Here is a 27,012-nt window from a genome sequence, read left to right as displayed (position 1 = left end):
TTGCTGTCACCTCCCTTCAGAAGAGTAGGCAGGCGTTGTGCCCCTTCCGGTGGCAGTTGCCAGCCTGCTCCTCACTTTCCCTTTCCTGTTAACTGTATATATGTGCATATGTGTTCAAAACAAATAATAATAATAATAATCTCGCATTCGTGTTAGTGTTATTGACTGACTGATTGATTGATATACATTTTCTTTTTTTTTGACACAAAGCTTGCGAAGACTGAGTGGACCCATATAGTCCTTGGGCAGCTTGTGCGGAATAAATTATATTTTACAGCGGCAAATCGGACGATGAAATATACAATCTTGACCATACGTAAAATCCAGTATACAATCAAACAATATAATCAAATCAAATATAGACTCAAATATGCAATGTACAAACGTATTGTGACAGGAAAAAATATTATGCACATGCAAAAATGCAAGTGAATCATTTATCTTAAAGCTTTGATTACGTCAGAGACCCAGCTGTTAATTGTTTTAAATACTCTTCTTCTAGTGCATTAGTAGAATGAAGTGACATTTTCTATTACAAACGGAATAGAGTTCCAGAATTTAATACCAACAATTTATAGCAAGCATTCATTGTATACATTATTAGAGAGACGAACATTCAAACTACTTTCTGGTTTCCGCTAAATCGGCACTAGGTCGGGATGCTATCGGCGACAGCTTGAAAGTGAGCAACAGTGGTCAAACAAATGATATTTGTAACGAAGGGTGTTAGACAAAGGGACTGCCTTCCTCGGGTTAAGGAATCCTATAATTGAAACATTGGCAACAACACAAGACATCTTTACTTCGACCACTTTCGATGACCTCGTGTCTCCATCCTCCTGCGACCCTCGACCCGCTGTGGTGTCGTAGTGGCCTTGGCGTCTCGCTACTATAAGCACGAGGTCGCGGAATAGAATCCCGGCCACGGCGGTCGTATTTCCAGCAGGGTTGGGGAGGGGGTTAAATGAAAAAAAAAAAAAAGAAGGGCCCGGGTATCGTACCTAGGGTGCACGTTAAAGAACGCCAGCAGGACAAAAATAATCCGGAGTTACTACGGCTTGCCTCATAGTCATATCGTGGTTTTGGCTCGTAGAACCCTAGAATATATGTATTTTTTCCCCTGCCAACTTCGGCCATCTCGGGAGAGATTGAACAAACATCGCTTTAAAGGTCTTTTGTTGTCGCACTGGCGTCGGCGGCTTTCAATTTCCGGCAGTCGACGTCTTGTCGCTGCGTCCCAACCCCGTCCTCCTCTGGATACTTCTTTCGCTGTACCTGCGCAAGTTCATAAAAGCACTCGTGTCTCTTAGCGACTGAAGGGAGGCCGTGCGTGGCCCCCTCCTAATCTGCTACGGGATCGGAATGCGGCATCTCCTGTGCGAGGCAGATCTTAATCTCTCCTTCTATTATCTGATTTGCCGAGAGCCAAGCCACTCCTTTGTTCTTCGCCATTTCTGTTGTCGTTTCGTGTCGTCTCCCGTTTCCAGCCCCGCTACCGTCTTCGGCATCCCGGGGATTCCGTATTGGCAAGGGGGCGCGCCCTCGTTCCTCCCATTCCTAAACGTAGCGGAGTTGCGCTTTACTCAGCAAGATCGGCGCGTGTGTGTATGCTCTTGTTTAATCAAAATTCGCTGCAGCTTTGAAAATGGCTTAGGAGGGCTACGCCAGTGGACACGGGTATAAGCAGACACAGACAGACAGACAGACGGATGGATGGACGGATGGACAGATGGAGAGACAGACAGACAGAGAGCCATGTACAGACACACAGACAGACGGACAGGCAGACAGAAGCCATGTACACACACATACAGACAGACAGACACAGACAGACAGACAGACAGACAGACAGACAGACAGACAGACAGACAGACAGACAGACAGACAGACAGACCAGATAGATAGATAGATAGATAGATAGATAGATAGATAGATAGATAGATAGATAGATAGATAGATAGATAGATAGATAGATAGATAGATAGATAGATAGATAGATAGATAGATAGATAGAAGCAGCTACAGGTATACAGGTGCTCATTCGTATTCATATATTCAACCCAGAGTACACAATGGGGCGTCCCTCATAGCCAGTGTGCTTCTTCGCGACTGTAAACCCCTCATTTGATTCGATTTGTTGTTGTCCGACCATGCATGCATTTATTTGATTTGATTGGTTTTTGTGTATATCACGTATTCCGCACTTTATTATAGCTGACCGGACAACCTTGAGCAAATTGTTCGTTGAGGATTACGGGCACGAAGGGCGTTCCCAGCCTCTTGCCATTCTCCTGCGACTGCACTCGCAACCCATAGCCTCAACTTCCTTCTGCTACGGTTCTCTTGCGCGTTGCTCTGTACAGTGATTAGCGCACGTGCTCATTCTTCTTTGTGACTCATCCCCACCGCATTGCGTGCAGCAAACATCGCCCCGCCCTGCCTTTCCTACGCGCTTCAAAGAAACGCGATCATCCCGAGGATTCTTTCTTTCCTACAGTCTTCTTCTTTTTTGGATCTCTGCTCTCGCCTGGGGCGAACAATTACCTCTCTTTGTGTGCCCTCAAAAGGCACACAGTTCAGTTCACATTTTTCATGGTTCTTTTCTTTTTCTTTTCTTCGTTATAGCAGTTCACCGGCAACACCCACTTCACTTCCGCACAGTGCTAAGTATTTTCGTTTAACTCTCTTCACGTCTGCAGCAGTAACCCCCCCCCCCCCCCTGCCCCATTCCATCCTCCTGCTTCTCCGACTGACATCTTCTTTCGTATACTCCCTATCTATCTACACATCTCTCAATTGATGCGCTTCAAATAACAGCGTGCTCCAGCAAGAAGCGATATGTGTGTTTGACAGGAGGAGAGGTCCGTGCGCTTTTTTTTTTTTTTCTCGAGTCCCTTGAACATTTTCTTTTCCAGGGCTGGACTCGTTTGCGAATAAGACAAGCCTGCGCGATTGCAGCCGTAAGTTGAGAATACGGAGATAGTGATCGCGGCCATATTTTCGCTTGTTGGGCTGAGCATAATTGCGGAAGGATCGGGGAGTTGCCCGCCGCTACCGTGGAACACGTTTAAGAGGCAGTTAAGATTAATATTAAAGGCGCACGAACGATGACTGCGAACTTATCCACGTAATGCCCCGAACACAGTTCCACGTGAAGAAAAAGTTTGACCTACTAGTTCGCCTTCATTTCTGGAAATGGAGACAAAGAAAGCCGTGAAACTTCAGTTATAACCTAATTAGCATAGTAATTAAATAGTAGTTTTTTTTTCTGAACTATCCACTGCTGAAGACGCTACCGCGCACCAGAAAAATAATCTGCTATAGTGTATGCGTTGGGCTTCCCGTGGTAGTGAAGAAACTGAATTCCGCGGCTCTTCACTGCGCAAGACTCCGTCTGGCTCCGGTAGCCTTTCTGAATCCTGCTCGGTAGCCTGTTGGATGGATGGATGGATGGATGGATGGATGGATGGATGGATGGATGGATGGATGGATGGATGGATGGATGGATGGACGGATGGACGGACGGACGGACGGACGGACGGACGGACGGACGGACGGACGGACGGACGGATGGATGGATGGATGGATGGATGGATGGATGGATGGATGGATGGATGGATGGATGGATGGGAGTAACTTTATAGAAAGGTCCTGCGAGCTACGGGGCGCAAAGTCCCATAGAGCGGGCTACTCCCACGTGGGCTCGCTGGACGGCCCAGAGCTGCTCCGCCAGGTCCGTGCTGCGTAATGCGCCTTGTAGCCTGGCGGAGTCTTGATCCTTGTTTGCGTGGGTCCGACCGCACGGCCAGAGCAAGCGATGTACGTCTAGTGTGCTATGGCAATTTTCGCAATATGATGTTTTGCATAGGTCAGGCATGTAGTGATGTAGTCTGTTCTGCGTGGGGTACGTGTTTGTTTGAAGCATTCTGAACGTCAGGGCTTGAGGCCTGGTGAGCTTATTGTGAGGTGTGCTGCATATTCTGCGGTCTAGATAAAAGTCGCGACCATCAAGATATCCCCGACAGTTTGGTGGAGGAGCGGGGTACTTAGATCTTCTGCCTTCTGCCTCAGCAGTGCCAGGTTAAGCAGACGGGCTGGGCCCTCGCCTTCAGTGTCCGGCCGTTGTCTGTTGCCTGGCGTCCGCGACAAGAAATTAAATCAAGAGTTTTGAGGCATTCAAATGGCGTGGTGTAGGTGATACGTTGCGCAAGGCAGGGCAAAGCTGTGCTATGAAATAGTTCTGCAGTGGCAGGAACGCTCTATACCGAGAGGGACGACTGAAGTTTGTTGGTCAGTAATTTAGAATTGTCATTTCAGTGGCACATATGGCAGGCACAGGGCCGGCAACGCCAGCCGATGCGCACAAGAAGTTAACGAGAGAAGGGTTTAGTAAAGAAGTGCTTTTGGAACCAGTGATGTCACACTGACTTGCCCAGGTTGACGATTCGGTGCAGAATCTAAAGGAGAATTGTTATTCGATTTTGCTGTAATAATGAAGTCTCTGCCATCTAATGCCTAAAGACGTGACGAATTTCTTGGCAATCTATACTGATTTAGCACCGCGTTTGTTAGCACCTCGCTAACCTAATGTTTAGTGTTACTGTATTGTTCTTCAGTGATTTCAAGGCCGTAGTAGGTTGTTTTAGGAATAGAAGACGCAAAGTTAGGGGACGCTATCGACCAGTCGTACAAATGGAAACAAAGAGAGTACAGTAGGATTACGCTAACGGCCATCAAGAAAGTTTGGGTGCTTGGCTACGTGAAACCGCTTGGGGACCTATTTCTGAAACTCCCTAGTGTGTTATGTTCAATGCATTGTTAGCTTTCGACTGAATTACAGGGTAAAACAAGATCCTTTGCAGGGCTTTATGACCTGCTGTCTCTTGTCCCTCTTTCTGTAGTAGAGGAAACGCCAATAAACATCCAGTAAACTTACATACAACATTCAACACACATACACCAATGCACAGGCACACATAAAAAGAATAGAAGCTCTCACGTCACTTCGACTCCACGCATGTTCCTCCCTGGCATACAGCTTTAGCGCAGAAACTACCCGGCGGCTGGAAACCGCTCTGGCGGAAACTGCTGTTTCGGGTTGGAATACGTGACCGGCCTGACATTATAAACAAAGGTGCAAAAGAATGAACGCGGCAGGCAGTCGGACACGTCCGGTACATAAGCGGCGGGCCCCCCCGGGCAGTATTGAGGCCACAACTGGCGACCCGCAGCGTCAACTGCAATGCCGCCGACCTGCGGTCTGCAGCCCCCACTGGTCGTTTTGTCGTTACCTCACGTCGCGGCTACCGCTGGACCGCACCGCTGCTGGGCCGGCGGTGTTAGGAACGGAAAGCGCGCGGTCAATGGATGTCTCGGAAAGCGGGCGGAGAAAAAATGATCCCGTTCTGCCTGGGCCGTCGGTTGAGTTTACACAACGAGGGAAGCGGTGTGCGCGTCTAACAGCTGCCCCTGATCAGTATCGCGCAGTGTTTTGCAACGCTGCTTTCGCTGCGGCGTCGATGAATCAAGGGCCGAATTGTTGTCTACATTCAATTAGAAGGAAACGTCAAGCTTCTATGTTTTTTTTCTTTTTATTTTAGTTTTATTCACCCAGACTGTCACGGTGTGAAGAAATTGGGCTGTATGTCGTCTGTGGTTTGCTGTCGCGCTTGCTGAGTCACGTTTTTAATTTTTACAATGTCAAGTTTTTAACTTCTACAATGCCACGCTCTAATATTTTTCAGTGACACGTTCCTAACGTCTCTAAGTTACGTTGCGAACTTTTAACGAGCCGCGTCCTTAACTTTTACTATGTCGCGTTTTTAAATTTTACCGTCAAATTCCCGACAAGGAACCTTTTTGGTCAGCCAATGAATACACAGATGGAAGACGGGTGAGTATCGACAGCTTGAAGTCGGCGCCGGCCACTCATGCTGGGGACGTCAGGGGCTTTGACCGATTCTGCTCGTGTCTCGTTAACTGATGATGAATAACGAAGCATTCCGTTGGCATTCTTACGGCACTAAAGGCTTTACCGTGAAATCTCTGATAACTTTCCTTTCCCGCTCAGAAACTGTCCGAATAAAGAGACAGAGAAATGAAATCTTGAAATCCATGGTTTCACAATGACGATACCGGCGCTTCCGTTCCAAAGTGAGACTCAAGATAACTTTAAAAAAAGAAAAAAAAAACTTCGTAACCATTACAGATTGGGGAGGGTGCGTTTTCCTGCCGCACACCCATCACTTAATAAGCAGCAGGCGGTGGCGTGGCGCCTCCTTCAAAAAAATACGTATCCAAATCCGGTGTCTTATAATCATTATTGCCCAGACCAATATTCGGCCAAATGTAAATTTTGTCAAGAAAGGGCGGACCTGGATCACGTTATCTGGGCCTGCCTTGGGGCGCCCCGACAGGGCCAAAAAATTAAGGATCGGAACCAGTGGGAGACCGTGTTGCTCAGCTTGGCCCCCGAAGACAAACTTTTGGCCGTCCAGAGGCAGAGGATGCCGCTAGAGCTCAAGGTCTTCTGGCCGCCATCTAGGCGGGGTTCTAACAAAACCAAAGACTGAACTTGGGAAGCTGCAAGAAATCGCTTATCGCTGAGCCACAACGACACAAATGCGAAAGAAAACACCTCAAAGTTCGTGACTTCGGGCTGACGTAACAGTGCCGGTGCACAGGCGCGGAACTCGAAACATCGTAATTTGGCGATCTTCATTTCCTCTTCTAATGCACAGCCTATTACTGCAAAAATTAACGAAAAGAGAGTGTTGAAAGAATGCTTCGGCAGTCTAAGCACTCTATGGTATCAGCGCTGTCTTCGTCGTCCTTTTTGTCCTCCGTCTATGTATGAGCTGTAAGTGACGATTGATACCATGGAATACCAACTAGCCCGTACGCAAACCTTGCTTGCAAAGTAAAATGCATTCTTGCAAAGTAAAAACCATTCTTGCAAAGTAAAATGCATAATGTGTCATTCCCTCGCACTTGGTCAGTCATTTATACCTCGCACTGCGAAAGAATGGAATAATCTGCCATCGCACATTGTCACCGAAACAAATGCCTCAAAATTTACAGACGCTCTACGCAGTACCATGCATACTTAATATATCACGTCTGACTCTTCGGTTTGTAAACGTTTTTTTTTTTCTTTTTTTAATGCGCCGTTAACCAAAGCTTCCACGACACTGTCACATTTTGCTGTCACATTGCTGTACATTGTTGTACAATGTACATTGTTGTACATTGTTGTACATTGCTGTACATTGCTGTCACATTGCTGTACTGATAACTATCATTATATTTTGTGTTTGTACGTTGATGCACTGTAATTAATTTATTCCCAGTTTTGTTTTTCCATTGTAATTACATTTACGCACTATTCACCTCACCTATGTAAGATTTACCCTATGTAATACCCTCCCTAGAGGGCCTTTAGGGTTATTGTGAAATAAATTAATAAAAAAGCACTCTAGCTTGAAAGTGGCACCGTGAACGGCACAGGCCAGAATCCTGACACGTGGATGAACTTTGCCTCCTCCCTTCGGCACTGGTTCAGCACGCGCCGAGACTGCTGCCGCGAAGGGAGAACGTAAAACCGGCCCTGGGGGGAGAGGAAAATTTGCTGGGTGTGGCCTCGGCCGCGTCGCGTGCCGTTCTTCGGCGCCATTGGCGCGTGCACGGCGGCTGATGGATGTCTCCATCTCGAGAGAGACGTCCGCCGCAACACCTATTCTACTGCGAGGCGGCAGTGAAGGATGCTTTGGTTTCGTCGATTAAGCCACCGTCGGGTCGGGGTCGAATTACGAGTAGAGACACTATGGCATCGTCTACTCTACCCGCCTCTGGGAAAACTATACGCGTCCCTGTTGCGACAAGGGGGACGCTGTGGAACCGGTACAGCACAACATGCAAGCGTGCACTGAAAGGAATGACGAATACATGGCGTAGGTGAGAGATACACGCGACAAATGCGGAAATACTCTATCTCGGCCTTTTCACCCCTAAGCGCATATTAGGTACCTGGCACTTTCTATCAGCCCAGCGTCAAGCACTCGATTTTATTGTTTGATGACATTTACTCCATTGGCGGCCTGTCCGAGCTAGCTGTCATTCGGGCTCAGTGAAATCGGGATAACAAGTTGGACTCAAAATTTGAATCGCTCAAGACGTCAAAAGTGAAATTAACATGTCAAGATGTGTTACTCTTGCATTTCGCTTTCCTCTGCCCTCCTTCTAGGGTCTTTCGCTCCCCTCTTTCCCTCCTTTGCAGAGCAGCATGTAGGCGAATACTTTTACGCCGGCCAACACGGCGCATAGAAATAAACGGTAGGATCGATAGAGCATTGGGTCTCGCAGGGAACCTTGTCAAGCCAACTCCCCGTGAAAAGCCGTTCTCTTTGATCTTTCGCCAGAAAAATCAGCCTAACACGTGACCGCTGGAACTCGCCGTATTGGCCGGGAATTTTTGGTTCCCGGTAACTTTTAACCGGTGCGCACATGTTTGGCTGCCTTCTCCAGCGGGATTGCTAAAACCTACCGCGCTCTTAGGTGAAGATCACGTGTTGGGCTAGCCCGTTTGGCTTCAGTTGTGCTTCGCGATGCTCTCTCCTAATTCATTTCTTCCTTCATATTCCAGCTAACAGAGAGAGAGAGAGAGAAAATAATGTAGAGAAAGGCAGGGAGGTTAATCAGAGGTAGTTCCGGTTGGCTACCCTGCGCAGGGGGAAGGGTTAAGAGGGATAAAAAGAGAAACAGAGTAGAAGGGGGAGATAGAAAGAAAGGGAGACAAGCACGAACAAAGCGCGTACACTACAGAGCGGTAGGGGGCGGCATTCTTAGAGTCTGTCGCGAAGCCCCGTGGACCGCAAGAACCTTACTAGCGCGAGTAAGGCCTTCAACGCGGATGTTCTTTCGGAGCATTGGCCTAAAGCTTTTAGTTCTGAAAGTGAACGATTGTCCAACTGGTCCAGCACTCTGCACATCACTTGTCTCTCAGCACTGTATCGCGGGCAGACACAGATAATGTGTGCGAGCGTCTCGTCGATGTTACATGTGTCGCACGTGGGGCTGTTGGCCATTCCTATGAGGAAAGCATAGGCGTTTGTAAAGGCAACGCCTAGCCACAGACGGTAGAGCATAGTCTGGTCACGTCGGGGTAATCCAGGCGGGAGGTGCATCCGTATGTCCGGAGACAACGAACGCAACCGACACATGGTGAAAACATTCGAGTCCCACAGGGGCAAAGTACACTCACGGGACATCAATCGCAGCTGAGCCGCAGCGTCTGTTCGCGAAAGCGGAATGAAGACTCGTTGACCACTTTCATGTGCAGAACGGGCGGCTTCGTCGGCGTGGTCATTCCCGCTGATGTTACAATGTCCTGGAAGCCACTGACAGATTATGTTGTGTCCCTTGTCATAGCTTTGGTGATATATGTGCCGAATTTCTGAGGCCAGTTGTTCATTGGGTCCGTGGCGCATTGGGCTTCGTATGCACTGAAGGGCTGCCTTGGAGTCACTAAAGACTGTCCATTGTTGCGGTGGCTTCTGCTTAATGAAATCAAGTGCAGCACGGAGCGCCGCGAGTTCTGCACCCGTCGATGTGGTCACACATGAAGTTCTTAATTTGATTTCCTCAGATTGTGCTGGGAATATGACTGCAGCAGCAGAGCTGTTGAGTTTTACTGAACCGTCTGTGTATACATGTTGGCGGAATCTGTGCACGTTGTGAATGTGCTCCAAAGTTGCTTGTTTCAAAGCTTGCAATGGCGCTCCAGCTTTCTTTCTGATTCCTGGAATTGTCAGTTCAACTTGCGGCCGGTGCAGACACCACAATGGATCTGACAATCGTGCAGCGGGCGTAAATCCTGATGGCAAGTACGATTGATGTCTTTGAATAGTTTTAGCAAAGGTTGAAAGTGGCCTCTTTGCTGGCAAGCAAGCAAGATGGTGTGAGGGAATCCGAGTCAGGTGTCGGATGTGCGCTCTCAGGACATCCGTATCAATGTATACTGTCAGAGGAGCGTCTCTGGCTATGGCCACTGTCGCAAACGATGACGTAGTTTTGGGAAGACCGAGACAAGTTCTGAGTGCTTGGGCTTGCACGCTCTGTAGTTTGCGAATATTCGTGGTGCAAGTATTTCCTATTACAGGTAAACTGTACCGCAGGAAGCCCAAAAACAGTGCATTATATAGTTGCAACATTGATGGTACTGTTGCGCCCCAGGACTTGCCGCCGAGAAACGCAAGAAGGTCCACAATGGCGGCCAAACGCTTTGCCATGTACGAGATGTGAGGGCTCCAAGACAAGTCTCTATCAATGATGACGCCAAGAAATCGGTGCGTTCGTCTATATTGTATAGTTTGGTCATTAATCCGCAAAGCATACGGGGCCATCGATTTGCGAGTAAAAGCAACCAGTGCACATTTCTCAGCGGATAGCTCCAGGCCTTGTCTTCTTAGGTATCTTGACACAACTGTTGAGGCTTTCTGAAGTCGTGCGCGAACTTGTACACGTGTCACGCCTGAAGCCCATATGCAAATGTCGTCTGCATATACGGAGAGTTGTACGGTTCGCGGTAACGAATCAGCGAGACCAACGAGCACCAGGTTGAAAAGGGTAGGGCTGAGTACTCCGCCTTGCGGTACACCACGACTGGTATAGCTAGATGGCGTTGGTCCATCTTCAGTCAAAATAAAGAAAGATCTTCCATTCAAATAGTTGCATATCCAGCAAAAGGTGCGTCCACCAATCCCTACAGCTTCTAAGGCGTCCAGAATTGCATGATGATCTACATTGTCGTACGCACCTTTAACATCAAGGAATAGGGCCGCAGTGATGCGTTTCAGGTGTTTCTGGTGTTGTACGTATGTTACCAGGTCGATAACGCTATCTATTGACGAGCGGCCACGTCGGAAACCAGCCATTACCTCTGGATAGACGTTGTAAAATTCCAGGTACCATTCTAACCGTGTAAGGATCATTCTCTCCATTACCTTGCCGACACAGCTGGCCAGTGCTATTGGACGGTAAGATGACAATTCCAACGGGGATTTGCCAGCCTTGAGGAGAGGAACAAGCCGACTGGATTTCCACGTTGTAGGGACCAGGCCGTCACGCCATGATGCGTTGTATAGGCCAAGAAGGGCATCTCTGGCCTCCTGACCAAGGTTTGCAAGCGCAGAGTATGTGATGCCGTCGTGTCCTGGTGACGAAGATCGCCGGCACCCAGCAAGTGCGGCCTCCAGTTCTTCGATGGAGAAAGCAGCGTCCATACGAGGATCTCGGGAGCAAGGGGGCACTATGGGAATAGGTGCGCAAGGTGAGTGCGTGAGCGCCGGACCCGCGATCTTTGCGCAGTAATCTTCGGCTACCTCGACTTCTCGGCGTCCTTGATGTAGGGCTAAAGACTTAAATGGACGACGCTGTTGAGGAGCACTTCGAAGTCCACGGATTGTTCTCCAGACAACCGACAGAGGTTTACGCGGGTCGAGAGACTCGCAAAACGATTTCCAGCGATGATTTTGCAGTGCAGCAAGGCGACGCCGAATTTTCTTTTGAATGCGTCTGGCCTCTCTAAGGTCGTATAATGATTTAGTCCGTCTGTACCGTCGCTCCGCTCGCCGGCGGATTGCACGGAGGCTCTGTATTTCCGAATCAAAATCTGTGTATTTCTCTAATGGCTGATATGAGCGCATAGCATCCTGCATAGCCTTGGCGATCTCAAATTCTAGTGTGGATGAAATGCCTTCGTGGCATGCGTCTTCCATAAGTGATTTAAACACGGGCCAATCTATTGTTCGTATAAAATTTGATGGAACGGATTTGGTGAGGCCTTTTATCTTCAGGTAGGTAGGAATGTGGTCGCTGCCGTGGGTTTCTATATCTGCGAACCAATGGACGCAGCGAGTGAGGCACCGCGAAACAAACGCTAAGTCTAAACAACTACTGTATGTCCGTCCGCGCAGAAACGTGGGACTGCCATCATTTAGACAACAAAGTTCATGGTCGCAAGCAAAGGACACGAGGTTTCTTCCTTTGGAATTGATCTTGTTGCTTCCCCAAAGTGAATGATGCGCGTTGAAGTCCCCAACAACAATCCATGGACCAGGTGTCGTATCTATAATGTCACTCAGTCTCTGCCTATCGAAACGACTTGATGGAGAAAGGTAAGCGCCCACTAAAGTAAACGCAAGTTTTTGTTTTTTCACGGTCAAACACACATACTGATTAGTGTCATGTGGCCGCACTGGATGAACAACATAAGTCAGTTCACACCGTATGTAGATGGTCACTTTGCTAATGTCAGTACAAGTCGATGACACATGAGGTTCGTAGCCTGAGATCCGGACGGGTTTCTGTAGCTTCGGTTCACAGATGACAACGATGGGGAATCGATTGGTGAAAACGTAATGGCGAAACTCACTGCGGGATTTCAGGCCGCGGGCATTCCATTGCATAATAGATGCTTCCTTGACTTGTCTGAAGAACGGCTGACGCGGTAGAGCCATTGTGCTTGCTACTCGAGGCTCGCAAGAACAGGATCCAGGCCGTCCAGCACTTGTAGTGCACCTCGAGCAGATGGCGTCTGCATGTCGTTTATCAACACGCGAATGACTTTCATTAGAGATTTTATTAAGGCGATAACTTGTTTGTCTTGACTGCGCACGTGATCGGAGCCCTCATTGGTTCGTCGGTAGTCCACCGTCGACCTTTGCTGGGCTGGAGGACTTAATGTCGGAAGTGCAGGCCAGTCGTTTGCAGTAGAGGTATTCACTGCGTCATCAGACACCGTGTTGTTAGTGTGGGTGAGCGCCTTGGGAGCACCAGCTTCAGGAAGTATCGTCTGTCTTGCGACGGTATCAGTATTTCTAGACGAAGATCGTCTACGGCGACGGCGGACACTACGCCGTCGTACTTTGGCGGCGGCCTCTCTGTGAGTTGAGTTGTCTCTCACCATTTGTTTTAGGACTTTCCGCTCTGTCTTGTGTCTCGGGCAGTCTTTCGACGACGCTTCATGGGGACCGGAGCAATTGGCACATTTGAAGTGAGTCGCACGGCAAGCATCTGCGCTGTGCTGCTCAGAGCATCTTGCGCACACGGTCGCATTTTTGCATATGCCGCTGACATGCCCGATCTTCAAACAATTGCGACATTGAAGTGGTCTTGGAACGAACGGTCGCACTGGATGACGAAAAAATCCAACTTTCACGTGGGACGGCAAGCTACCTCCCTTGAAAGTTATCCTCACACAGCGTGAAGCTCCTAGGCGACGGATTTCAATAATAGGCACATCTGCTGTGGCGGGCTTGACCAAAATAGGCAGATCGTTGTCGTCGATTGACTCGTCGACATCATAAATCACACCTGATATAGTATTGCTGTCCTGTGGTATTATGGTGCGAACATTTATCTTGCCCAGCATTTTCACTGTATTCAAGATATCCAATGCTGCTCTGTTCTTTACGTCAACCGCGAGAATGTTCTTACGGGTGTTAATTCTCATATCCGTGATCTCATTTGGAACAAGAGCCTCTAGTGTTACAGATACGGCTTGCCTGTTTAGCCGATTCAGGTTGTCGGTCGGCGTCTCGGGTAAGAAGAGGATGGTATGAGCCGCGTCATGGGCCTTTGCTGCCGCCGTCGTCCTTGTTGAAGACGAGGAGGCAGTGACGATTCTCCTCTTTCCTTTTTTCCTCACAACGGTCAAGTAGTCGCCGTCATCCGACAGATCTTCTTCTGAAGCAGAGTAGTACATCAAGGTGTCCTCGCTGCCCGTGTCGCTCATCAGGTGATTGCGCTTCCTCGGAGCGCTCGACGCTGTGACGTCGGTCTCCTCCGGACGTCTAGCTGACTCCGCTTCCATCGCCGAAGGTCTCGGAAGCGGCGCCTCCCGAAAATACGCAAAACTACTCGCAAAATGAGAGCAGTAGAAAACGGGGTTCCACACAAGAGCCCCAGCTAACAGGATTTCTTTACAGGATAACAGGATCGGCTAACAGGAATTTTGTGTCAGTAATGAGGATTGGTTTATGGAAGTTGTGTGCATCGTCCGCGTGCCCGCGAAGCGAGCGCGTGAGTTAGTTTGTTGGACGTGTTTCTAAGGTCTTCGGAGAGAATAGTTTGGTGCTGTTTCATTGACGGTGGCCTCGCAGCTACATTTCCGATGTCTTACCTTGCGCCTAGAGTAACTAAATTACCAGTCTGACGTAATAGTTCTGCGGAAACCCGCAAGGAGGAGAGTAGTAATTAATGGAAAATCAGACATCCACCCGTCACGTCAAACTATTGCAAACTACTGCATCCAACTACTACGTCAAAACTCCTGCCTTTGTTTCGAGTTGTTGATGAACTCGACTTCTCCCTGCCTTCTGCTAGCCGCCTGGTTAGCTCAGTTGGTAGAGCGCCTGCCGCGGAAAGGCGGCGGTCCCGGATTCGAGTCCCGGACCAGGGCGAATTTTTCTTCAACTGTGAGGCTTTTCTTTCGAGGAACTCGCATGGGTTTCCTTTGTAGCAATTGCTACGAATGGGCGGATGTCTGATTTTCCTTTAATTATTATACCAGTTGTGCGCGTGTTTTTGGACCCCACTCGTGCCCTTATCTTCCGCACTTTCCGTAATCTCTCGCACGTGACCTAATATATACTCTCTGTTAATGAATGAACAAATGCCAAGCTTGTCTGATGGCCTATCGTTCTTCTATTTTCTTTCAGAATGATCCCGGCTTCGGCGTGCCACCGCTCCTGAACCGTGAGTTTATACTTTTTATTTACCTTAAGGAATTTGTCGAAGACGCTTAGATATACAAGAAGAGGATGTGGCGCTAGATTCTGTACATAAACGTTTTACTGCTTATTCGACAGAGATAGAGACAGTTCAATAAAATTTGGAGTAGTTTAACCGTCTAAACATGTTTTTTTTTTTTTTCACGTCTCTTTGATAACTCACAATTGTGATTTATGTGCGTTGAGCTTAAGCAAAGACCGCGGTAGCTTTTTTGATACCCCTAGGGGCGATATTTCAATCGCGGCTAGTTCAGCACATCAATTACTAAATAATTAATATACTGAATAATTGTTTCCTGCAAAATACATTTCATTTCTTCTTGCGTACCAATTTACTTTCAGTAGCCAGAAGTAAAAGCGGACAAGTTCTTCACATTCTACTTGATGTAAAATCGGGCTTGGGCTTTCCATTACAAAAGTAGTCTGAAAAATATGTTGAGTTTATATTGACTTGACGTTTGTATTGACTTCAATTGTAGCTGAATTTCATTCATAAGAGAATCGAACATCGCAAACAGCAATACTTAAGGGGAGGTGGCAGACACGGCGCTTACTATCAACCATTCCTTATTGTATATCACCTACCTATCAAATGTGTTATAGCCTGCAGGAAGCTAAATTTGCGCAGAAAACGCAACAACCATTTTGATCACAGGCCGCTGCGGCGTTCCTCGGGTTATCACACATCGAATGTTTGATGACCTACGGACAGCGGTGGCCTGTGACGAAATGGGTGTCGTTATGTTTTCTGCGCAGATTGACGTTTCATATATATTGCTGCAGGTCGATGTGCAATACAAAATATGCTGTTAGTTAACGCTGGGTCTTTCGTCGTTTGCAATGTTCGATTCCCTCCTGCCTGCACCAACCAGCCCAGCTAACGACACTCCTGCTATGTCGTGCACGGTTCTTGCAATGGTTGCTTGGTTAAACGGGACAAGCAGTTTTTGTGAGGCTCGAAGCTAAGAATGTAATCTTGATCATACACCTTCGTCGGGCGTATGCGTAGTGTGCACGTGCTTGCATTATTTTGCAAGTCATGCATGTCGCGCCTTTTTCTCCGCCCCTTCGTGCTCCAGAAATAGACTGCTGACCTTTCGAGTGGCTTGGATCGGTTCACGTTTCGTCAGGCTGATCACAATCGAGCGAGTGAACGCGTTTACAGCGTACGTGTGATGTCCGATGGGACGAGCTCGGTTATAACTGTCGCCGAGCACGCCACACAACGCTCGCTTGCGTGGATAGTCACCCTAACCAAGCCATACGTGACCACTGTCGTATACGGCCGGGCTACGCAACCGTGTAGACTGAATTTCGGTATCATCTCTGTGGCACGTCGTTAAGCGAACCTCTGGTCCGGCAACCGTTGTGTTCTGCTTTTTTATGTTGTCTCTCTCTCTCTTTCTTTGTGGTCGTTTTGTTGCTGGGCGTATACATATTGATTCGGTCATTCTCTAACAGTCGGGTGTGGAATTGTTTGCCGTAATGGGACACGGCGACCTCATTAAGTCGACCGAGCGTTTCTCCGTTTAACTTTTCACGAGGCGATACTGACTGCACCGGTTACAATGTGCGCTTCGGACGCTGCAAGCGGACGTGTTTACTTTATGGGCGTTTGTGCGAGATAGCGATGGAAGAAATAAAACGTTCGTGTTGCACGGCAAGCCGTCAGTGTAATTCACGTAGTCACGAACTGTTGCGGGGTATAGATTGAACATTGTATGGCCCTATATCATTGTGGGAAAACGATGCAAATTCAGAGAGAGAGAGAGAGAGAGAGGCGCTTTTTTTTTTTTGTTTAAGGCAAATATTTTTGGCAACGACTGACACATGATCGCCGTCGTGCTACTCTGCAAAGAAGAAGGGACTTAAGATTCCCGACGTGAAAAAATAAAAAAAGAAAATATTAGCTGTGCGAGTAAACCTTCTATTCATATTTACGAGTGAGACGGCGTCGATATTCATCCGAAGATGCCATTGAAACGTCTTCGTCTTCAACCACGTAACATTATCAACTAGCGAACGCTGGTTAACGCCTTCACAGGATGCCAGTTTATGAAACCTATGTGAGCAATGATTACGAGGGCCGCCCCTGTGTTGACAGGCAAAGGCATATGTGATGTAAGAGGTAACGTTACTTTAGCGGAGCATGACAAATCATGTCTGTTTGGCGCTCACGGCAAAATGTCTCTTCGCTGTATGCGGGGCATTGAAGTGATGTGTTCATCACTCTCTGCACTATAAACTTCCACGGTTTTCTGAGTAGGGATGGGTGGTTCTCTCTAAGCCACACAGATAAATGTTCCTTAGTGCTGCATTCAGTCGAAACTACTTGACCCGCAGAATGAACATTGAACCAAGTTCCGTCCTGCGCTCATAGTTATTGAACAATGTTATAAACAATTAAGTGACGATACGTGCAGCTGCTGCCAAAAGGAACGAACCCAGTGCATTCGCAATTGAACGCTGACTCCAGCACGTCTATAATCCGACTTGTACTGCACGAAAGTTCTGTTGAGGAAAGCGAACTCTGGCCCCTGATTCTCTAAAACCTTTTATCGCCAAGAATTTTGCGGTCACTGTGCAACACATTTTACGATACATTGCGACACGCACTACGAGTTACCGCATTTCTCTTGATGTCATTCACACTACCGTTATCGAGTTTCACGATACGCTTTTTGCGAAACATTTAGTTTCGCGTTTTATTTCGTCAGCAATACTATATTTTGAACGATCTCAGTATACTTCAGGTTTTACACGCAAGCAATCCGTAGCAGAGCCTCTCATCAAAGGCTGCTGTTGCGACGGCACACTATTTACAGCATCTTACGGGCCCTTGCGTTCAAAGGCCCTGGTGAGGCAACAGTGCTACTCCCACGTTATTACGATTGCAACATTCTTATTTTGTTATCCCTGCACAACTTGACTTTTATGTTCATAGCACACCTGGTGAGGCATGGTAATATCGTTATATATTATTCAGCGACGCATATTTTAGGCCTCCTTGGAGGGATGTTACATATGTATTTCATCACTGACCGCAAAATTTACAACTCGTTGCCACTTGCTTGGCGCTCTCTTCGCCATATTCTAGCCCTTGAGCCAAAAAGCAGCCTGTCATCGTCAACACTCAGGAAATTTCGCAGTGTATAATAAGCAACTGGTATGCGCCACAGACTAAATCAACGAGCGATTTGAAATGGACCAACCGGAGCTTTCAGATGATCACGCCATGACCAACCTGTCACGGCGTGCTTCTCGCTTCTCCAGTCTTCGAAAGTTAAATATTCTTCCCGAAGTCCATGTTTGGGCTGCAAAGAAAACAACCATCCGTTTTCTTCTCCTCCTTCTTCCTCAGCGGGCAGCAGCAGCAGCAGCAGTGTGCAACAACATCTGGGCGCATTGCAAGCAGTCCATAACAAGGGTCCTGCTCCTTAGCGCGCAGCGAAGCGCACAGGCGCGCTCTCTTAACAAGCCAGCAGGTCGGGGTAAAAAAAAGAAACTTCCCTTTTTCGAAGACGCTGGGGCTGGCCGGCCCGTTACAACGGAGCTGAAAGATCAGCTGAAATAAAGAATTGAATTCGACACAGCTTGGACGCTTCTCCGCGCAACAAGGCGTCTTCTGTCGGGGTCGTGGAGGAGAAAGAACAGAGACAGCTTTCGAAAAGAAGAAAACGAGAACGACAACCATTCTGCGCCTCTGGCCATTTACCGCATACGCACGGATGTCTCGCTTTCGGGGTCCTGATCGCAGCGCGTTTCGCACGCGCTGCACGCAGCTCAGCGCGCTCTTCGGGCGTGTGCTGCACGCCCACACATACGCCAGCGAAAGACAAAAGACCCGCTAGAGAAAAGCCGATGAATGGCGCGCGCGCATAGCACGTGACGTTATGTCGTTACGGTGACAAGGTGTCCTCCTCAAGCCGACGACGACGCGTCCATCGAACACACACACACACACTGGCACGCTGTACACGCTGTTCCCTGCTTCCTTTGAATCTTAGCTTCTTTTAGCGTCTTGCTTTCGTTTATACTGCTTGTGCCAACGGGCCTCAGGGAAGCAAGCGCAGAACGCTTTCCTTTTTTCCCTTTTTGCGCCGCACGCCTGCGGGAGTATAGCGGGCAAATGTGCGGCGTGCCTCGCAAGAGCAGCTCGCCAGATCCTTCCGGTGCGCTTGTTGCAGTTTGTCTATATACCACGTGCTGCGGCGTGCGGGGGCGATCGTATACGCTAAGCTGTCCTCGAAGAAGGCTGTTTCGAGTACGACACGCATAACGTTCGAGAAGAACAAAAGGGAGAAGCTCGTTGCCTCGCAACCACAGAAAAAAAAAGAAACGGCGCTAAAGCCTTTCCCATATACCGACGGCTGCGTAGGGAGAATGGGGATTCGGGAAGCCGAAAGAAGAAAAACGGGAAAACGCCGGGACGCTTCTGTAGTGCACGTGCGTGGGAGAACGAGGTGGAAGAACGTTGCCTCTTTTCTTTTGTTTGTTTGCATTCGCCACGGTTCGAGGAGCGTCGAAGGAAGGTAAGGGATACGCGCATCTTTTTTTTCCGCCCCCGGGGTGCCTGCTCCGTCGCTTAACCCCTTTTCCCCACTTCCCTCTTCCGCGTCCCCACAACCAACAAACAAACCCTACGCACCCTGCGTGCTTCGTGCCACGTCGTCGTCGCCGCCACCGCCGAATCGTGGCGTCTCGAGCTGTTATTTTTCCCGATGGGAAATAAAGGAGGGTTGGAAGGCGTCGGTTGGTTGGTTGAGCAGGAAGACGCGTTGATCGTCGTCTTCCCTTACCGCCGAAGAATGATCGTGGCGGCCCGGGAAGCCTTTTGTCTTTTCGCGTCCGACGAGACACGCGCCGGGTAGGGAGAGAAGCTACACAGCTAGGGGCGGTGGTGTTTGAACCGTGTTTGCGTATACACGTACGGGGCGCGTGATGATGCCGCGGCGTCGTCGTCGTTTTGCCGAGGCGTGTGCCGTCTTGCGTTCTTTGTCGTTCCGACCGCGCGACCCCGCCTGTCGTCACCGCCGCACGCGCCTCGGTGTTGTTTCTTTTTGGCGTTTGCTGATCCGTGCGCTCGTGGCGTCTTGCGTTGCGTGCTTCCCGGCGCTGCGTATCGGAGCGCGAGTCCGGGGCTGCCAACCCGGGTGGCAACCTATAATGCTGTTCTAAACAGCTCGCGTTTCACGTAAAAAAAAAAACGAACGTAGTTGCCTGTTCTATCCTGCTTCTTTTTTTCCTGTTCGCTTTCTGTTTCTTCTTCTCCCGTTTACCTTAATGCCTAGACACACTGATCTGATAACAATGGGGGTGCTTCTTGTGTCCATATAGATACTCCATACTACTAGATGTTCGCTGACTGACGCACTGCTTGAGGACGACGACCGGTGTGATAGAACGCCTCTTTCTCGAGCACTGCAAAATGAGACCTTGAAGCGTACTTTTATTGAAAGTATATAAGGGCCTTTGCAATCGGTACTTTCTTTTTCTTTCAGTTGGTTTACACTTTTCGAGCACATTTTAGTAGACGATAGGTATAAGGACTAGTTTCACTTTGTTTCTCACTGGTCACACCTCCAGTGGAGTAGCTAGGTCGTCTGGCACCCGGGGCCCATAGGTCTTCTGTCACCCCCCTCCCCGGGTGTAGCCGGCGGAAAGAGGGGTGTCTTCAGACGTATATGACACCCCCCCCCCCCTCACTGGCCCCTTCCACCCGGGGCCCACGGCCCCCCGTCCCCCCTTGTTGCTACGCGACTGCACACGTCTGGCAATTACACCCTAGGGTTACTATGTACGGTCGGCGTCACCTTTGTGTAGAGCGCGGGAGCGGCGGCCGCCAGGGGCGCTCTTGCGACAGCCAGCGACGTCTAGCGGTAGCTCCTGGACTCGAGATAAAAAGCGTCTGGGCACGCACGGCCGACGCATCTCCAATCTCGGGGCCCAGCCATTGCCGTTAGACGTCGCTGGTTGGCTCCGGAGCGCCCCGGCGGCCGCCGCTCGCGTGCTCTACACAAGGGTGACGCCGACTGTACGTAGGCATACAGTTCCTATACATAGCACGTAGAGTAACTATATCACCCTTCCCTCCCCCTTCCACGCGTAGAGTGTGTGTGTGTGAGAGAGAGAAAGGTTCAAAGGGCTTGCCAGGAATTTGAACCGCAGTTTGGGAACCCCTGTTATCTAAGAACTCTTCATGATTATGCAGCTCGACAAAACGGGACGATGGCGACGCGTAGTACACGCGGGAGAGGTGAGGTGCTGCACACGCACCATTCGCAGGATTCATAAAGCACATCCTTTATCCATCTTCGTCAAATAGAGCGCGCCATTTCTGGGGAAAATAGAAGAAAAAAAAAAGAAAAACTAGCTTCGACTTTTCGTTCCTCGTTTTGCCGTGTAAAGGTCGAAAGAGCACAATATATAGATATACCTGCGCTCATGAATCATACGGCCTTCACCCGCTCGTACATCGAAGCTCTTTTTTTCTTCATCCATTGCCGGCGCAGCTAACGTTATTCCGAACCCCTTCTGTGGCGCGGCGTCTCGAGATGTGCTTCCACGTTTCTCCAAAGCCTCCCGGCTCCTTTCCATCCTGTTTCGCCTTTTCCGGTTCATGTCGCAATTTCTGTGCTCCCTTCTCCCAGTGCGCCATCCTATTTGTCTAAGAAAATTCATGACGCAGGCACGCGAAAAAGCAAAAAAAAAAGAAAAAGAAAGAAAAGAAAATTGAAACGCAACGAGCGACAGCGAAGGAACTCGATCCGGCCGCGCATGAGTCCGTATATAATATACACACACCGGCGCGGCGAAGAAGTCCTCTCCGACCGGGCGAGATCCTTTTCTCCGATCTACATAAGCCATTAGCAAAACAATGACCGGAACCTTAACTGAATCGGCCGACTTCCTTCCTCCATCCCTTCCTTCCTGCCATGCCTGCCTTCGCTCGCGTCTACGTTCTCCCATGTCTAGGCTGCGCGCGCCCCCTAGCGGCAACTCGATGCATTTCAATCGCAAACTAGAAGTCAGCAGAAAGAAAGAGTGAAACGGAGCTTCAAGAACGAGCAAGAAAGTGGAGAGAGAGCTGCCGAGGCAGTCAGTATTCGGGGTCTCCTCCTCCTCCTCCACGTCTCCCGTCGCGTTGCGGCACACGCTGCTCCGAGGCAGCGTCGTTCAAGGTTTCCTCGTGCGTGATAAATATTCGGCGCGGGCCCCGGGTTCTCTTCTCTCGGGCCGCTCGGCGGGTCTCTGGGAAATCGACTCTAGCCTCGAGGCGCGCCTTGTCTGTCCTGCCTGCCTGCCTGCCTCGTCGGTGAGACCGAGTCGACGGGCGGGCGAGTGAAGTCGGCGAGGAAGGAGCTGTAGCGGCGACCGTATGTGTTTGCCTGCTGCGCCCGGAGAGAGCAGCGCATCGCCGAGAGCAAACGGAGCGAGGTGCACTGCTCGCGCTAAGTGCTCGTGCGACCCTGAACGTCGCGTTGTTTCGGTGGCTCGTATTTTTCGTTATTGACTTCTTAACCTCTTTCTCTTTTTTGTTGTCTTCCTTCGTTACTTTTTTTTTCTTCATCGCAGCGCCCTAAAACCGTGCATCGCTGTGGGAGCACGAACTGGAGTTCCAGTCAACCTTGGCCGAAATATGGCTGTAAAAAATCTACACGTTTTTTTTTTTGTTATTCATCATCACCTTCATCATCAGCCTGGCTACGCCCACTGCAGAGCAAGGGCCTCTCCCATACTTCTTCAACTACATTATTATTATTATTATTATTATTATTATTATTATTATTATTATTATTATTATTATTCATAGACGCCGCGTAGCCAACTTATATAGAGTGCTTTGGTTCTCACAATGTGTGTGGTGTGGCTATCGAATATCATAAGTTTATGTTAGTTGTACGAACTTACTTTCGATATATGATGTTTGTAGGCTGTGTATAGGCGCTCCCTATATACACTGCTTATGGTTTTTACAATGAATACGGAGTGGCCATCGCATATAGTATTCGATATATGATCACATAAGTGAACTTACAACAGATACGCGTTCATACGATATTATTGGCTTTTTATGATTTGGCACTTTCCTCTCTTTTTTTTTTTTGCGTAGTCTGCATGTCCACCGATTTTGTGCGCAGAGGCTCCAAATCAATGCTGTGTTTATAGCTTCACGCTCTTACTCAAAGTCTCTTGAAAGAATGTCTACACCATTCGTATAAACTAGACTTCGAACTCTTTCGGTGTTCATAGGAATGAGTGTGAGTGGTTTATTCTGACCGTTGGCAACTGCTGTATCGCCAGCTTCACTATGCACCATGTTGCACTAAGGTTCTTTTTTGTTTTTCATTCCGCTTTCTTATAACAGCTTGGCTACCGTTAGCTGGGACACGATATGTTTTACACAAATATAACTTACCGCCGTTTAATATATGGACTGTAAACCTACTACAGAATATTTTCATAAGCTGTCTTAAGCCATGGAATGCATACCGAACACCAGCGAAATTTATGGTAATACTCCGTGAGCATGAGGCAGTTATTAGGCTTTGTAGTGCGCCTACGAAATATAGCCTTACAATATTCGCAGAACTTGTTTCTGAAGATGATGTGTACTGATTATGCGTAAAACAAAAGGAAAAAAAAAGATACAAGAAAGCGAAGACGTATGTGAGGCGTAAGTAAGACAAATGCATATCCGCGTGATCTATAAGCTAACGGTATTTTTTACAAGTGATTGGCTTTTTCTTTTTTCGTTGCATACTGCCATTTTCCAGGTCACGGCCACATTACAACCACTATAAGATGTCGCTCTTAACCGTGAGTACGTTCTTAAGTTCAGCTCTCTGCAGCCGCGGTACCAGCAGGGTGTTAACTTGCTTGCATAAAAGCGTGCACTGGCTCTTGTCGACATTCAGTTGACTTTGTTTGCTTCAGCACTAACGCCGAATTTCGGTGGATGTCCCTGCGAGGGCGGTTTCAAGAATACTGCACCCTATTATCGCAACGGTGCCACGGGATACCCATATAGAAACGGCGCGAGCGACGAGCAGCGGCCCTTCGACTGTCACGTGTGAAAGAACGGAACGCAGTGCAAATAGCTCGCGGCAAAAGCGCTGAAAAGGTTCGGGGCACCTCATTTGTTATCGTTAAGTAATAAATTACTTCTCGCCCTCTTTGGATGGGCTCCGCGGCGGTGACTCCCTACGGTGAGTGAATGCTTGAATAATGGATTGTCTCTCTTTTCCTCGACGGCTCGTTTTTCCTTTAAGGTCTCGCACATGGGTGCGCTATTCCTTTCTTTCTGCTCGCGGGCCGCAGTTGGGGCGCGCGTGTTTTTCGTTTGTTCAATGCAACACGCGTCGAAAGGAAAGCGGGAATGAGGACGCGGACTGCTGTCTGCTTCGGAGCATGCCGTGTGTGGACCGTGATAAAAAAACTGCGTTTACGTGAACCCGACAAAGTCGAGTTGAGTCGGCTCGTCGAGCCGAGACCCGGTCGTCTCGTTCCTGTGAACGCTGGCGCGTCGCGCCGATCGAGCGTCGATACGAGTTCCGTCAACCCACCCATAAGCGTGCGTGGGTAATTGACTCGATCGCCCAACTCGCTATGTATAGACAGGATACATGCAAACGCGGTCATGTAGGGTCGAGCTGATTCAGCTCTACTTCTCACTCGACCCACTGAACTCACTCGGGTCGAGTTCATGTGAACGAAGCTTAAAGAGTTTCCCTACAAAAACTGCAAAGGGGAACTCTGGTGCTAGTGAACCGCAGGAGCTACAAACACGATGACTTAGCCGCCGCTTTAATTACGGTTAGTGTGTGGGGTAACCCCAACGTCGTGCTCCTGGCTTCAAAGGGCTTCGCGTTATGAAGGTTAGAATTTGCAGTGATCCTGCATAAGCGCAGAGGCTCACGGCCTTCTGCGTTTAGAAAATTAGGATTGCTTTGAAATGTGTGTTAATAAACACATAATATATATAGTGAAAAAAAGCCACAAGAGCGTCTGAAGCCGCGAGAACGAAGATTAAGCAAATCTATGTACTAACAATCGCTCAGGGGCTAGCAGAAGGCAGCGTGAGATTTTGCTCGGAAATTTGCTAGGAAACTCTATGGCGACAGTTTTTAAAACCTCCTTGTTCTTTGTCGCTCACGGTACGCCCTCTGGTGTCGGAGCGACAGGTCCAGGAACGAGTCCTTTTGGGGCTGCAGATGACGTATTCCTCTTTATTCGATTCTCTTCTCGTAATCTTTCCCTCTCCCCTTCCCTCAGTGTACGGTGGTCACCCGGTTTCAGTACTGGTTAAAATCCCTTCCTTTCATTTACCGTTCTCTACCTCTCTCTCTGAAGCCATTATTAAGCGCATGCTTCCGCGTGCGGGATTCCTCTGCTTAAATGTAGACTTACTCTACTATAGCTGTGGACAGACAGTCTATACCAGGTCTACCGTGTGCTGTCACTGAAGTCGTGAATCCGTGATAACCCGCCCAGTTTTCATTGCTCCTCAGCGCCATTCATCTTCACCGTTCTAACTTCTTGGTTGAGTGATCGATTGATTGGTAACGCGATTTACATATTTTGTCGCCTGCTTTCCCATATTTGTCATGAGGAGAGGGAAATGACATGATGTGCAGAAAAATATAACTAACGCTAACTCAGACTAACCATAGTCAATGGCAACTGCAGTTGAAGTGTTAAGGTACCGAGTATATTGTGCACAGTAGTGCAAAGCTCAACAGATAAAAACGGCAAACTGGCTATTTCGTCCATGTAAAACATGCAGAATGTTAATTTGATGAAGTCGTTAAAAGTACATGTCCATTGGTTGCACTCCAGTCCGCAGGCTCCCAAACTGTCCGCTAATGCCTATGCAATTTCTACAAACTACATCTCTACATCTACATCTACGTCTACATCTCTGCAAGAACCTCCGTTAACATTTAACGAGGTTAAATGGGCTTTGCGAACATGCCAGTGCAGTATTTTAGGAGTCCGTTGAGCTCTATGTTCTTTTCTTTTTTTAAGAACAAAGCCATTAGTCCAAATAGCGTGCATAGGCATAGTATCGACTTTGCAAGGGCTGTCTAAATTTTCCTTTCGAATAGCCAGCGTTGACCTTCTACTGGCTTCCAATTGTCTCCCCATACACAGCAATGGTGTGTTTTGGCAATGTCCGTTGTGGTCTATATTTTCATTTTGGAATAATAAAGCCATTATTGCACATCCAGTCTATAGACATCGTATAGACTTTCCGTGGACTGTCGAAGCAGATTTTAATGGAGGCCAGTACTGCTTCAGCAGGCTGTCATGAAGCACTGCCTAGGGTTTGCCCTTTGTTTTCGAGACCCGTTTCTCCCTCCTCAGTTCGCAGTCTCGTTCGACTTCCTCCCATACATCTTTTTTTTTCCTTTTTTACCTTCTTCTTCCTCGTGCCTTTGCGCGGCTGCCGGTGCCCCCGTTGTTTCGGGGTCGGAGAGTGCGCTCGGCAGCAATGCGTCTTCGCAAGGTACGCTGCTCACGGGCTTGTCGCTTTAATTGAGGCTTAATGGCGCGGAACTAGTCGATGGACTCCCCCGTCCTGCACGGAAAAACAGACAGGCAGGCACACGTACTACGTGTGTCTGTGGGTCTAAACTCGCGCTGGAGCAGTAGGTACGAGTGCTTCAGCGCCTCGAATCCCCAGCCTCGTTAATTCAAACTGTCTCCTTCGCTGTATCTTCTTCTGGTTCTTGTCCTCACTGATCATTGCGTGGGGTTCTTCTGCCTTCCTAACGTGCTGCACACCGGGATCTTTGTTTTGTTTAGTTTTTTTACTTCTGGTTCTGAAGGAACAAAACGCCTTCTGCTCGTTACAGACGACGAAGCAGCTGAAGCAGGCGGCGTCTTTGTTTTAATATCTCTTTTTTTGTCGTCTGTTTCCGGTGTGCCCTTCGTCTTCTGCTATTCTGCGCTCTCGCTCCCAAGAACGTTGAGAGCCGAAGAGAGCAACGATCCAGCGCGAGCCACTCGTCTAGCCGTGTGTATAGCCGCTCGAGCTACCGCCAATATGCACGGCTGAATGAGCTCGGCCGCACCGCCGTTCAGCACTAATGACCGGCCCGCCGATGGTGTATTGCTGGCAGTCGGCGCAAGAGCGGCGGGCCCGCTTGAATGGGAATCGATTTGCGGAAGCTTCTCACGTCGATCTTATCGCTGTTTGGTCGTCGTTTTGTGGCTGCGG

The 27,012-nt window shown here is 48.7% G+C and overlaps 1 protein-coding gene across 5 annotated transcripts in view; it reads left to right on the top strand.

The window, feature by feature from the left end:
• LOC139049761 (latrophilin Cirl-like) overlaps positions 1 to 27,012 on the top strand; it is a 1,359,947-nt gene that overhangs the window by 850,042 nt on the left and 482,893 nt on the right. For all 5 annotated transcript variants that reach the window (XM_070525564.1, XM_070525567.1, XM_070525565.1 and 2 more), the window contains one exon: positions 14,718 to 14,754. The gene's annotated coding sequence lies outside the window, so the exon portion shown is untranslated. The remainder of the gene's footprint in view (positions 1 to 14,717; positions 14,755 to 27,012) is intronic.

Source organism: Dermacentor albipictus, chromosome 9, assembly GCF_038994185.2.
Source record: "Dermacentor albipictus isolate Rhodes 1998 colony chromosome 9, USDA_Dalb.pri_finalv2, whole genome shotgun sequence".
Classification (NCBI taxonomy): Eukaryota; Metazoa; Arthropoda; class Arachnida; order Ixodida; family Ixodidae; genus Dermacentor; species Dermacentor albipictus.
This window is presented reverse-complemented; position numbering and strand designations above follow the sequence as displayed.